Below are 11,901 nucleotides of genomic sequence, written 5' to 3' on the forward strand. Positions count from 1 at the left end.
ATACAGTTGGGCACTAGGTACACACCTCACATACACAGTTGGGCACTAGGTACACACCTCGCAAACATAGTTGGGCACTAGGTACACACCTCAGATATACAGTTGGGCACCGGGTACAGGCCTCATGTATACTGTTGGGTCTGTGAACCCCGTTGCAGGACAGGAGCGTACCCATGAACAAAATTCCAACAGGGCTGGTGCGTTAATGAGTATTCGTGCCTTGCTAACGAATTAAAGAGAGGTTTCCTGACTGACTCTCTTGAAATGTTTTCGAGAACTTAACATAAAACTTTCACCCTTCATCTAGAATTTTTGCCCCTAATCCACTTAGGTTCCATTGGCTGTCCTTCTGAAAGCCCTGGGTGGAGCTCAGCAGTGGCACTGGAATCAGTGGCCACTGCTGGGACTGCACCATGCTTGGAGAAGCTTCATCTATGCTGCCCTAGAGCCCAGGTAAACAGGGCCATGGTTACCAGGGCCAGTCAGGTAGGCTCCGGGGAAGAGGAGGATTGTAGGACTGGAGATAGGAAGAGTTTGCAGCAGGATTTGAAAATGTTGATAGGTGCTGTAAAACCAAGGTTATTCAGGAGCCAAATGTAGGTCAGCAGATATAGGGGTGATAGGTGAATGGAACTTGGCATGTGTTAAAACATGAACATTAGAATTTTAGATGACTTCAAAGGCCAACTTGTTACATATAAAGTGTTCTTCTCCGACCACCCCGGTTCTTTTATTCATTTCCTGGAGGATTAACCTCACAAATTGCTGACTCAGAGCAAAATTCTTACCACACAGCCAAAGCGATGCTGTAGAAAAACAATTGAATAATTGGCAAGCTACATTGAGTTTTCATCATTTACACATGCACAGACCTAGAGAGATAGTAGAACATGTCACAGTCTGAAAGCTGTCTGGGGGCATTACAACACTGAAAATGATTATGGAACACACCCAGAGGCTGTTTGCAGCTGGAAGACGATAGGCTGAGAAAAGATTGCTCCTCATAAGTAATAGACAACCATTGGCACTAATTTCCTGCACAGCCTAAGAGTGGAACTTTTTAGTTTCATCAATAGCTGATGTCAGGTAAAGCTGGGGTTGCCACTCAAATTTGACATCCACTAACAGAAGCCAATTGAGGTGGCACAGTGCGTAGCACTGCCACCTCACTGCAGCAGGGACCCAGGCTCCATTCCACCTTGGGTGACTATCTGTGTGGAGTTTGTACATTCTCCCTGTGTCTGTGTGGGTTTCTATTGTGTGCTCCAGTTTCCTCCCACCATCCAAAGATGCGTAGGTTAGGTGGATTAACCGTGGTAAATTCCGGGTTATGGGGATAGGGTGTGATGCTCTTTGGAGGGCTGACGTAGATTCATTAGGCCAAACGGCCACTTTCTGCACTGCAGGGAACTTTACAAATTGGAGCTTGTTTCGATGAATAAGCAAATTATGTATTTAAGGGAAAGCCACACACATAGACATAGACACAGACATTACACACATATATATGCCGGGACAAATGGTTGTTCCTGACATTGAGTGGGACAGTATCTCTCAGAAATGTTCCAAATGCAATTAATGCCTTTGAAGCGCAACTATTTCTCTTACGTGGGCAATGCAGTCGTTTTGAGTGCAGCAGGCAGTAGCCTGTAGATACAAACAGTGACAAAATCAATGGTTGGTCAATCTGTTTTTGGCGTGGTTGAATGAATGAGGGAGGAATGTCACTCAGGTCATTAGAAGAAGTCTCTGCTGCCAGTTATACAGGACCACGGGATCTTCAGTGTCCACCCAAACCAGTGGAAACAGGCAAACCGAATATTCTGTACGCTTGTGTCTGTGCTGCTCTCTGGCAGCACTGCACTGAGTGTCTGTGGGCCTTGGCTCAGTTGCAAGCACTTTCTGAGCCAGGGGTCTGCGGACTCAGGGACTTGACAATCAAGTATAGGCTGACACTGAGGGAATGTTATTCTGATTGAAGATGCTGTCTTTCTGATGAGATACAAACCCGAGCCACTTGCCTTCTCAAGCAGATGTTACAGACTCTGAAACTAATTCAGAGATGAGCAGGGGACCTCTCCCTGGTTTCCCGTCCAATATCCAAACCTCCAACTAACAGCTAACAAAAAATAGACCATCTGCTTGTCTATCTCATTACTGGCGTGGCAGCTTTAAGCTGTGTTCCTCCACAACAGCATAGACTACACTTCCAAATCACTTCACTGCCTGCAAAGCACTTTGGGATGTCCTGGGTCCAAGAAAGATGCTGTGGAAATGCATCGCTTCAAATTTTCTGTTTTTTAAAGTGAGCCATTGTTTATAGTCAACCTGAAAGCAGCTTTAATTGACCTCTGATCTACAATTTAAGGTGGGTCTTTTCCCCCCTCTATTGAGGAGGTGGGAAGGTAAGGTTGGCACCTGAGATTTACCAGCCCACTTCCTGCCACCTCAGGAATGAAGTTCTAGGCGGGCAGGTGACCTTTTTGACCCACCGCCAAGTCACTTCCGTTCACAATCGCTTAAACGCCTCATCCTGCCACTAGGCCTAATGAACCTTTTTCCCAGCAGGTGTGAAAGGTAGCGGCCCCCCCTAAAATGGAGTGGGTGGTCTGCCTGGCTGAGGAGGAGGGGTGGACTCGATTTCCACAACCTGGGAGTGGGGGACAAGTAGGGATGAAAGGATGGGGCTGACTACCGAAAGCCAACTCTTCTGCCCTTGACTCCAAACCTCCTGACCTCTCCTGGGCCTCTCCAATAACAAATGAATGAATGATTTATTGTCACATACATCTTGGGAGCTACGATGAAACGTGTTCTGATGCCGCAACATGGTGCCATTTTCCGATACAAAAGAGTGAAAAGGAAAATACTTAAACAGAGTTCATCTCCATCGGCTGAGATCCCAAATACGACTCCAGGACTTTCTCGAGGGCCACACCCCGGGTCTGCTGCCTCCAGGAATCCCCGGTCCTTCATCAGTGCAGCCGACACTTCGCTGCCAATTCCAGGAGTCCACCCATCAGGCCTCCAGGGCTGGGGGTCCCCACGCCAGTCACCACTGATGTTGTTCCAGCCTCGCCGTGAGGTCAGGAAGATAAAGAATAGAAGTCGCTCATCTTCCCTGATCTTGTTACCCCAAGCAGCCTGGGCCTCTGACGTGGATCTGAGCCAACACCTCACCCAGTGAGACATTGTTGGCAGGGACGGGGGAAGAGGTGGGGAGAATGCCATTGCTAGCCCAGAACATGACCAACAAGACGACTTGTGTGCCTGATTGGTACTTGACACAGTGGGCTCTCTCATTGGTGAGGTTGGGGCAGTAGGGGGAGAGCATGTCACTCTTATGGAAGCCCTTTACCACACTTTAATTAAATAAAAACAGGGGGTTGGGGGAACACCAACAATTTGTACCAGAATGAACGGTGAAGATCTTGAATGACAACTAAACAGACAACCTAGATCCAGATGCCGTGCACGCAGACAGAGTGCTAGCAAAACCTGGGGGTTTGTCGATAGAATTCTCTCTTAAGTGAGAGAGAGGTTAAGGTGAAAAAAAACCCGATGAAACTTTCTCTGACTGCACCTTCCCCCACTGTCACCGCACTCTCTATTCAGTCAGCACATGTTGTTTTGGTCAGCTGAACTGCAGCTGACTATAAGGCTGTAACCCCAGCTCTGTGGTTTCGCTTGTGGTGTGAGGGTTGGCTGTGTGTTTTTTTGTTTCTGAGAGCTTAGGCTGGAAGGAGCAGCTTGCACGCAGGATCTGGATCACAGTGTTTAAGACGAGGCTGTCCACAACATTTTTTCCATTACAACACCAGTCTGCAGATAATTTCTCTCTCTCTCTCTCTCTCTTGTTTTTTCTCTCTTCTCTCTTTTTCCATTGCTATTCGCCAGAGTCAAGGGTGGGGGGGAGGTGCTCGACAGGTTTATTTTGTTATGTGTGCACTTGTATTTGCATTCTGTCAGTGCAGTGTCTCCAGCAATAGGGGGAGCAGCTTATGTCAAAGTGTTTTAACAAACGTTATTCTGACACTGTCTATTTTTGTTCATCTCCACTAACACAAAATGATATTAGTGTGCGTTACAGATCACTTCTCTATTTCTCCCTTTCTTTCCTTCAAAGGATGGCTTTCTTCGGTTTGAGTTCAAAGTCTTTTTTCAGAGAGCTTTTTTGAAATGTTTAATTGCTCAGTCAGACATTGGGACAAGAGGCTGAGGGACATGACAGTCCCAGGTATGGACAGAGGGCAGGAGGCTCTGAGTGACTGGAGAATCTCTGGGACTGTCTGGGGACTTCAAGGGTTTGCAGGAGCTCCTTTGTCTAGAGTGGGGCAGGAGAAATTTGAGTGGATGGGGAAGCAATGAGGATTGACTATCTCAAGAACCATTAAGTAATTGGACAAACCACGCACCCCCCGCCCCACCACCCCACTCCACCCCACTCCACCCCCCACCCCCACCCCCACCGACTTTGTGAGACTTTTCAGCTTGATGGCCAATTTCACTGGACTGAGCGAGGCAGTGATTTAAATGGAAGTCTGTCTGGGAACTAAGGCTGGAGAATTTGACATTGATTAAATGCCATAATTTATTGCTACTTACAATGTAGAAGCAAAACAAAGTCTCCTTGAACATCCTCTAGCCCAATTAAAATTTAAATAAACAGCATTTCTCAGATTCTGTCTCACTCCCCCCTAAATTTTCCCTGCACTATCCCAAACCACAATTATTTGGAGGTTTTCCAGAAAGCAGGCTCATTTTTCTTTTTCTACTGATGAGTGCGTATTCTTACTCTACAGCAACAATCACTATTTATTAAGGCTTATCAGTTATGATTGATGTGATCAGGACAATCACTAACCAGATTTGGCTCCACTACAAGGATCCCACAGTGGGACAGTGAACCTTCAAAGCACTTTAAATAACAAATCAGTTTGCAAATATTAGGCCTTTAATACTCCCTGCAACTACGAGCAATGAAAGAGGCTCTAATTCATGAACTATTCGAACGTGCACAGCTTATCTTGTAACTGAAACAGCATGAAAATAACGCTCAGAGAGAGGGGGTAGAAAAATATCAAGATTGTACTTAAAAACAGACTTATTCAGAAAATCCAAGCACGCGATACAGTGATAACTTGGGTACATAATTGGTTGAGAAAGAGGAGGCAGAGATTAGTGAGTGAATGGATGCTTTCTTGACTGGAGCAAAAGATGCACATAGGTCACCCAGGAACATTTCTTTTTGTTGTATATTAATAATTTAGGATTTTGATTATTCTTTTCTGGCATGTAGGCATTCTGGCAAGGCAATATTTTTGCCCATTTCTAATTGCCCTTGAGGTGGGTAACTTGTGAAGCCATTACAGAGCACGGTTAAGACCCAACCACATCGATGTGAGCCTGAAATCACACGTAGGTTACATTTTCTTCTTTCAAGGACATTAGTGAGCAAGAGGGGATTTTTACAAAGGGTGAAGGGTTTCAATGGAGAAATTTTTTATTATGACAAGAGTGCGTAGGAAACCAGAGACCAGAAATTTAAAATAATCAGCAAAAGGACAAGAGAGGAAATGGACGAGAAATTGCTTCACACCAGGGGATGTGAAGACCTGGAAGCTGTTACTTGAAAGAATGGGGGTGTTAGCTTTCACAAGAACTCTTAAAACGCAAATATATGCTTCAAGATATATGCAATGGAATTGGGATAAAAGCTGGAGTGTGGAATTAAATGGGACTGCTCTTTCAAACAGCAGTAAAGTTGTGGCAGGCTGAACAGTTTTCTGTGTTGTAAGTACGTATGATTGTCAACATCATCCTGCATTCATATAGCAACTTTAACAACAAGAAAAGGCAGCCACCGAATGGGTATTGAGTAGAGTCATTGAGTTGTACAGCAGAGAAGCAGATCCTTTGGTCCAACTCGTCCATGCTGACAAGATGTCCTAAATAAATCTAGTCCCATTTGCCAGGATTTGGCCCATATCCTACTAAACCCTTCCTATTCATGTACCCATCCAGATGCCTTTTAAATGTTGTAATTGTCCCAGCCTCCACCACTTCCTCTGGCAGCTCATTCCATACACACACCACCCTCTGCATGAAAAAGTTGCCCCTGAGGCCCCTTTTATATCTTTCCTCTCTCACCTCAAACCCATGCCCTCTAATTTTGGATTCCATTACTATGGGGAAAAAAGACCTTGGCTATTCACCATATCCATGCCCCTCATGATTTTATAAACGTCTATAAGGTCACCCCTCAGCCTCCAATGCTCCAGGGAAAATGTCCCCAGCCTATTCAGCCTCTCCCTATAGCTCAAACCCTCCAACCCTGGAAACATCCTTGTAAACCTGTAGTGCACCCTTTTAAGTTTCACAACATCCTTCCTATAGCAGGGAGACCAGAATTAAATGCAGTATTCCAAAAGTGGCCTAACCAATGTGTTGTCCAGACACAACATGACATTGCAACTCCTATATTCTCTTTCTTCATTTTTTTCTTTATTCATTCACAGGATGAGGGCATTGCTGGCTAGGCAGCATTTATTGCTCATCCCTAACTGCCCAGAGGGCAGTTAAGAGTCAACCACATTGCTGTGGGTCTGGAGTCACATGTAGGCCAGACCAGGTAAGGATGGCAGTTTCCTTCCCTAAAGGACATTAGTGAGCCAGATGGGTTTTTCCGACAATCGGCAATGGATTCACGGTCATCATTAGACTCTTAATTCCAGATATTCTATTGAATTCAAATAAATTCAAGTATAAGTAGAAGATATTAAAAGTGGGCAGACAGTTGTACTTAAAGGGTCTTAAAGAAGGGGTGGACTTTTCCATTTTATAGGAACTGTAACTGAAGAAGCTGTACCTAAGATGGTGCCATAAGGGGCAATTTGTAAACTTTTCACTGTACTCATTTGAGTATCTGTGACAATAAAGCTAATTCTAATACTAAGTCTGATTTAGGAAGAGCATTTCAGAAACGAGTGCCTTTGTACGCAAGCTGAAGGCAGACTCACCATAGCTGGGATGAAGGGAGGGGAATATACAAGAGACCAATATTTGAGGAATGGAAAGATTGTCTGCCTTGGAAAGCAGAATGTGAAGTGGGCAGTGGAGTTTTGTTCGTGTTGCAGGATGCAGAGGAAACGGGATAATGTCAGCCTGCCCAGAAGAGCGAGAATCATCAATTCTGCAACCAAAAAGGGCGTGGGTGTCAAGACCATGACAATCTTACAAAGTGCTACATTTTTGTCATTAAAAATTCAAATTATGTCCTCAGAAGTGCATCTTCTGATCTTCTGAATGAGTTTCAGAACTATGTTAAAGTCTGCAATTTTTGAGGGAAGGAAAGTACAGCACCCAAGCTATCAATCTCTTTGTGGGCAGGCAGAGGCAACTGCTCATCTCAGCCTTTCTAAAATTACTAGTCAGTGCACACGAGAAGTTCAGACAAAGTGTGGTGTGCAGGTGAAATGGGATTAGAGAGCAGGGGACAAATAGTCCAAGCCTGCGGTATAATTCAATTCCATTTTAAAAATTATACAGTCTATCCTTATTTTTAGAAAATACTTGAATGGATGTTATTTATAATTAAATAGCAAAACAACTTAGGAAGGAAGAAATAGAGTTGATATATAAGCTCTAAAATTCTGACTCAAATTGCTGCATGTTTTGCTGTTTAATTTATGCGAATTGTAAACATAATATTATTTACTTTGACATACGCGTATTCTCTTGGAGAACAGCATAAAGTAGTACAGGCTCACCAACAACCTGATACACTGTAGCATGAAAACTTTTACTGTTACCAGAACAATTCGTAAAGAGCCAACATGGTGATTAGTCCTGTAAGTCAGGAGGGTTTAATGTACTCTCCCAACCCCTCTAATTCATGAGTGATTAACATCCACAAGACACAGATATCTGCACTGCATAACTTCCTAGAATTCAGATCAGAAACCTCCACTCACTGGGATTGTCACGAGCGAGATTTTAAGCCTGATTTAGCATTGAGAATTGTACAGCTGGTTGAGGCATTATAGTAGCACAGGAAGAGGAGTTGGAGGGACTGAGAAAAGCAAGGCACTACAGGACCACTACTGGCAGAAGTATGTAATTACAACCTGGCAAAAGTAAAAGCTCGTTTTCACTACAAAAATGGACGTATGCATTTATCATGGAAAAGAGTTGAAGGAAGTGCTCAAAGATGTAATATCTGTCAAACAGAAAAACACATTATGATGCTCATTCAAAGTTTGATAGTTTGTCCCACGTTGAAATTCTGAAGTCTGGCTGAAAACTGGTTCAAAGATGCTAAACGTAGGATGATTCCAACACATACAAGTTACCTATGTTCAACCCACAATCCAAACTCTTTCCTGGCAAAATAAGATGTCTCCTGCTGTTTAAACAAAAACAAAAGGCTTACTCAGACCAGCGGAAAATAAAGGATTCATCAATCCCTTTCTGAACCGACCAGTGAGAGAAAGACTAGATGTTCTAAGGAACAGGGAAAGAGAAAGGGGTAGGGAGAGCTGAAGTGGCATTTGAACTAGAATCACATTACTGAGCACTGTGATTCATACCTCAGTTATACTGAGACCCTAATCGTAGACCAATTCACTAGAATAAATGCTGAGGGGCAATGGGGATGTCGGGAAATTTTTAATCGCGCTGCAAGTAAAACTTTAAAAAAAATCTTTACAGATGCATTCCAACCTATCACTGCAACTCCAACATTACCAGTCAGCATGCCCTTCCCTGTGACCGGACCCTCATTCACCTGTCATCTGGGCGCATCATCGACCTTGGGCCTCATGTACCCCATTGGCAGCAGCTACCACCACTCTCACTGTGGTGCTAATGGGAATGAGGAGTTGCCAGTCTCTAATTAGCTGGCAGGTCCCAGAGACCAGAATTTCGGCCCCTGAAGTCCTCAATCCCAGAGAAGATCTGCATTCGGTCACTTATGTGTTGGGTTGGCACTTAATATGTCAAGCGTGGGCACGAAGCAGAGCTTTTGTTGACTCTTCAACTGATGGATGAGGCCATGACACTGAGATTACATTTTTTCCTTGTTCCTCTTCTGACCAGCAGGAAGGCCAAAAGCAGACTACGCTGTGATTACCACTGTTGGAGATTCGGAATATGGATTTTCTAAGGGTGGTTGTGTGTTCCTCCCAACACAGCCCTCATTATAATGGATGCACTTAGCATATTTTGGACTGGTCAAGTGCTTGAAAAGGTGGTGGGAGCAGATACAATTGTATTTTTCAACAGGAATTTGATGTGTACTTGGAGCAGATCCAGGCCATTCAACCCCTTGAGCCTGTCCCATTATTCTATCAAGATCATGGTTGGTCTGTCACCTCAAATCCACATTCCTGCCTATCCCAATAACCTTTCTCCGTTTTGGCCAGCAAGAATTGATCTACCTCTTCCTTTAAATTATTCAAGGAGTCTGCTTCCACTTTCTTTTCAGGAAGAGCACTTGAAAGACTCGCAACCTTCCGAGAAAAATATTTCCCCCCAGTTCATGCCAACTGAAAAAGGCCCATTTATGCCCACTTTCTACTTCCTGTTAGCTAGCTAATCTTCCATCTATGCCAATATGCTAACCCCTACTCAATGAGCTTTTAATTTCTGCAATAACCTTTAGCATGCCACCTTATCACATTCCTTCTGGAAATCTGTAAAGAAAGCTTGCAGGGCAATAGATAGTAGAGCTGAAGGAATAAGTCTTTCAAACAGCTGGCATTAACACAACAAGCCAAATGATCCCTCTGTCTGGTACTAGTAGCCTTTGTACCTGGATAAAGCGAGAGTTTGATGATGGAGAACATCCGATCTGTAATCTGTTCTTTTCTCAGCCAGTGCTAATAAATGTGTACACGTACACACATTTTGTGGCACAGGTGATTGGATGGGAATAAGGAAAAAAGGCATTTTGATATCTCTAGCCAGAGCAAGAAAGTAAATCACAGGATCTGTCCACTAGTATGCTAGTCTAACAATCAAACCTGACTGTCTAATTTCATTTTATTAAGTCTTCTCTTTGGCAGCCCCTCAGGGTCAAGGGTGACTTGCTTTCATTCTGTGGGGTGGGTTCTATGGTGGTTGAATAGTCCAATCCTGGAGCTGTAGGTTCTGTCACAGGCAGTGTTTGATGAATGGGTCTCTCTGGATTCTGCACAATCTTTCCACTGTTGGTGCTTGGCCTCGATGTGCTCTACTTGGTGATGTTTGAACTGGAAGGGGCACCTTCGCAGATGGTACTTCTTCAAATTGCGTGTTCTAGGGCAAGCGGTTCCCACGTGTCAGTGGAGATGTTGCACTGGTAGCGTTTGGTCTGCCCTCCGAGTGATTGCTTAATATTGTGGAGCTCGGAGTGGAGCAGTTGTTTAGGGAGACTTGTGCTGGGCATGTGGACAATGTGACCCACCTATCGCAGTTGGCCATGCATGACCAGTGCCTCAATACAGCCAGTGGATTTGCAGAATTCAGTGAAGGCAGCACTGGTGATAACTCTTCAGGAATTTGAGCTATCAGGTCCATGTTTCTGATGCATGCAGGAGGGTGGGGACCATGGCTGCTCTGTAGGCCATGAGCTTAGGGCTGGATTTCAGATATCAGGCTTCAAACACTCTGCTCCAAAGGCAGTATTGGTCCACTGGAGTCAATGGTTGGACTTCATCGTCAATTGTGTTAAGTATTGCTTTAAGCAGTGCTACTAGAAACTTGAATCAGTTGCCTGTTAATAGGCATCCTTCTCTACAACAGCAAACAGCACACCCCAGAGATCTGTATAAGGTGGTCATTCCACTTCATTCTACTTTTAATCTCCACAGGCAGTGACAAGCCCTGTTATGATTTTGCTGTTTCCCTCTGGCTACTCTGTCATCAGTATTAACGAAGTTATCTCTGTCGCCTCTTGTGACAGAGTTCAAGTAATACCTGTAAATGCTTCTGGAAAAAAACAATCATTACCTATCACACTTGTCAAAATGCTGGCTATTTCAGGTTTATTTTTGTTACTTCGAATGGTTGAGGAACTTGTAAACATCACCAAAAATGGAGGGTTTGAGATAGAAAAATAGACTGGAAAGGCCAAGACATTTTTTCACTGGAGTTTAGGAGGCTGAGGGGTAACCTTTATTAAGGTTTACAAAATTATGAGATAAGGTGAATGACAAAGGTTTTTTCCCTAGGATAGGGGAATTCAAAACAAGGGGGCATATTTCTAAGGTGGAAGGAGAAAGTTTTAAAAGGACATAAGGAGCATTTTTTCAATATATCGAGAGTGGTTTGTGTGTGGAATGAACTGCCAGAGGAAGTGTTACAACATTTGTATAAGTTAATGAATAGAAAAGGTTTGGAGGGATATGGGCCAAACTAGTGAGGCTAGTTTAGTTTGGGATTATGGTCAGTGTGGACTAGTTGGACAAAAGAATCCGTTTCCATGCTGTATGACTCTGTGACTCTAAGAGCCTCCTGGTACTGTGCATAATCCTCACTTTTTTGTTTGCAAACATCTCTCGAGCTTTTACTAAGAAACTGAAACATTTGAAACAGATTTCATCCAATAGCTTGAGAGTAATGAATGGCTCTAAGGGGGTAAATGGCATCAGGGTTTCAACCCGTTCCTTTCAGCTTTCAGGACTGAGGTGTAAAACTCTCATCGTTTGGACAACAGCAAGCAATTTCTGAGCCATCTTTATCTGGTTTCCAGCAGGCATAGGTACAAACGTATCCAGAATTTTTGTATCAATTAGAGTTACCAGTGAATCCATTTTGAAAAATACCATCCTCATTGCTTGTAGAAAATGCTTCACACCTCTAAAAACTGGACAATTGAGCATAGACTCCAATACAATGGAATAAATGTTAATTATGTTCAGT

This window comes from Rhincodon typus, chromosome 17 (assembly GCF_021869965.1).
Source record: "Rhincodon typus isolate 14 chromosome 17, sRhiTyp1.1, whole genome shotgun sequence".
Lineage (NCBI taxonomy): Eukaryota > Metazoa > Chordata > Chondrichthyes > Orectolobiformes > Rhincodontidae > Rhincodon > Rhincodon typus.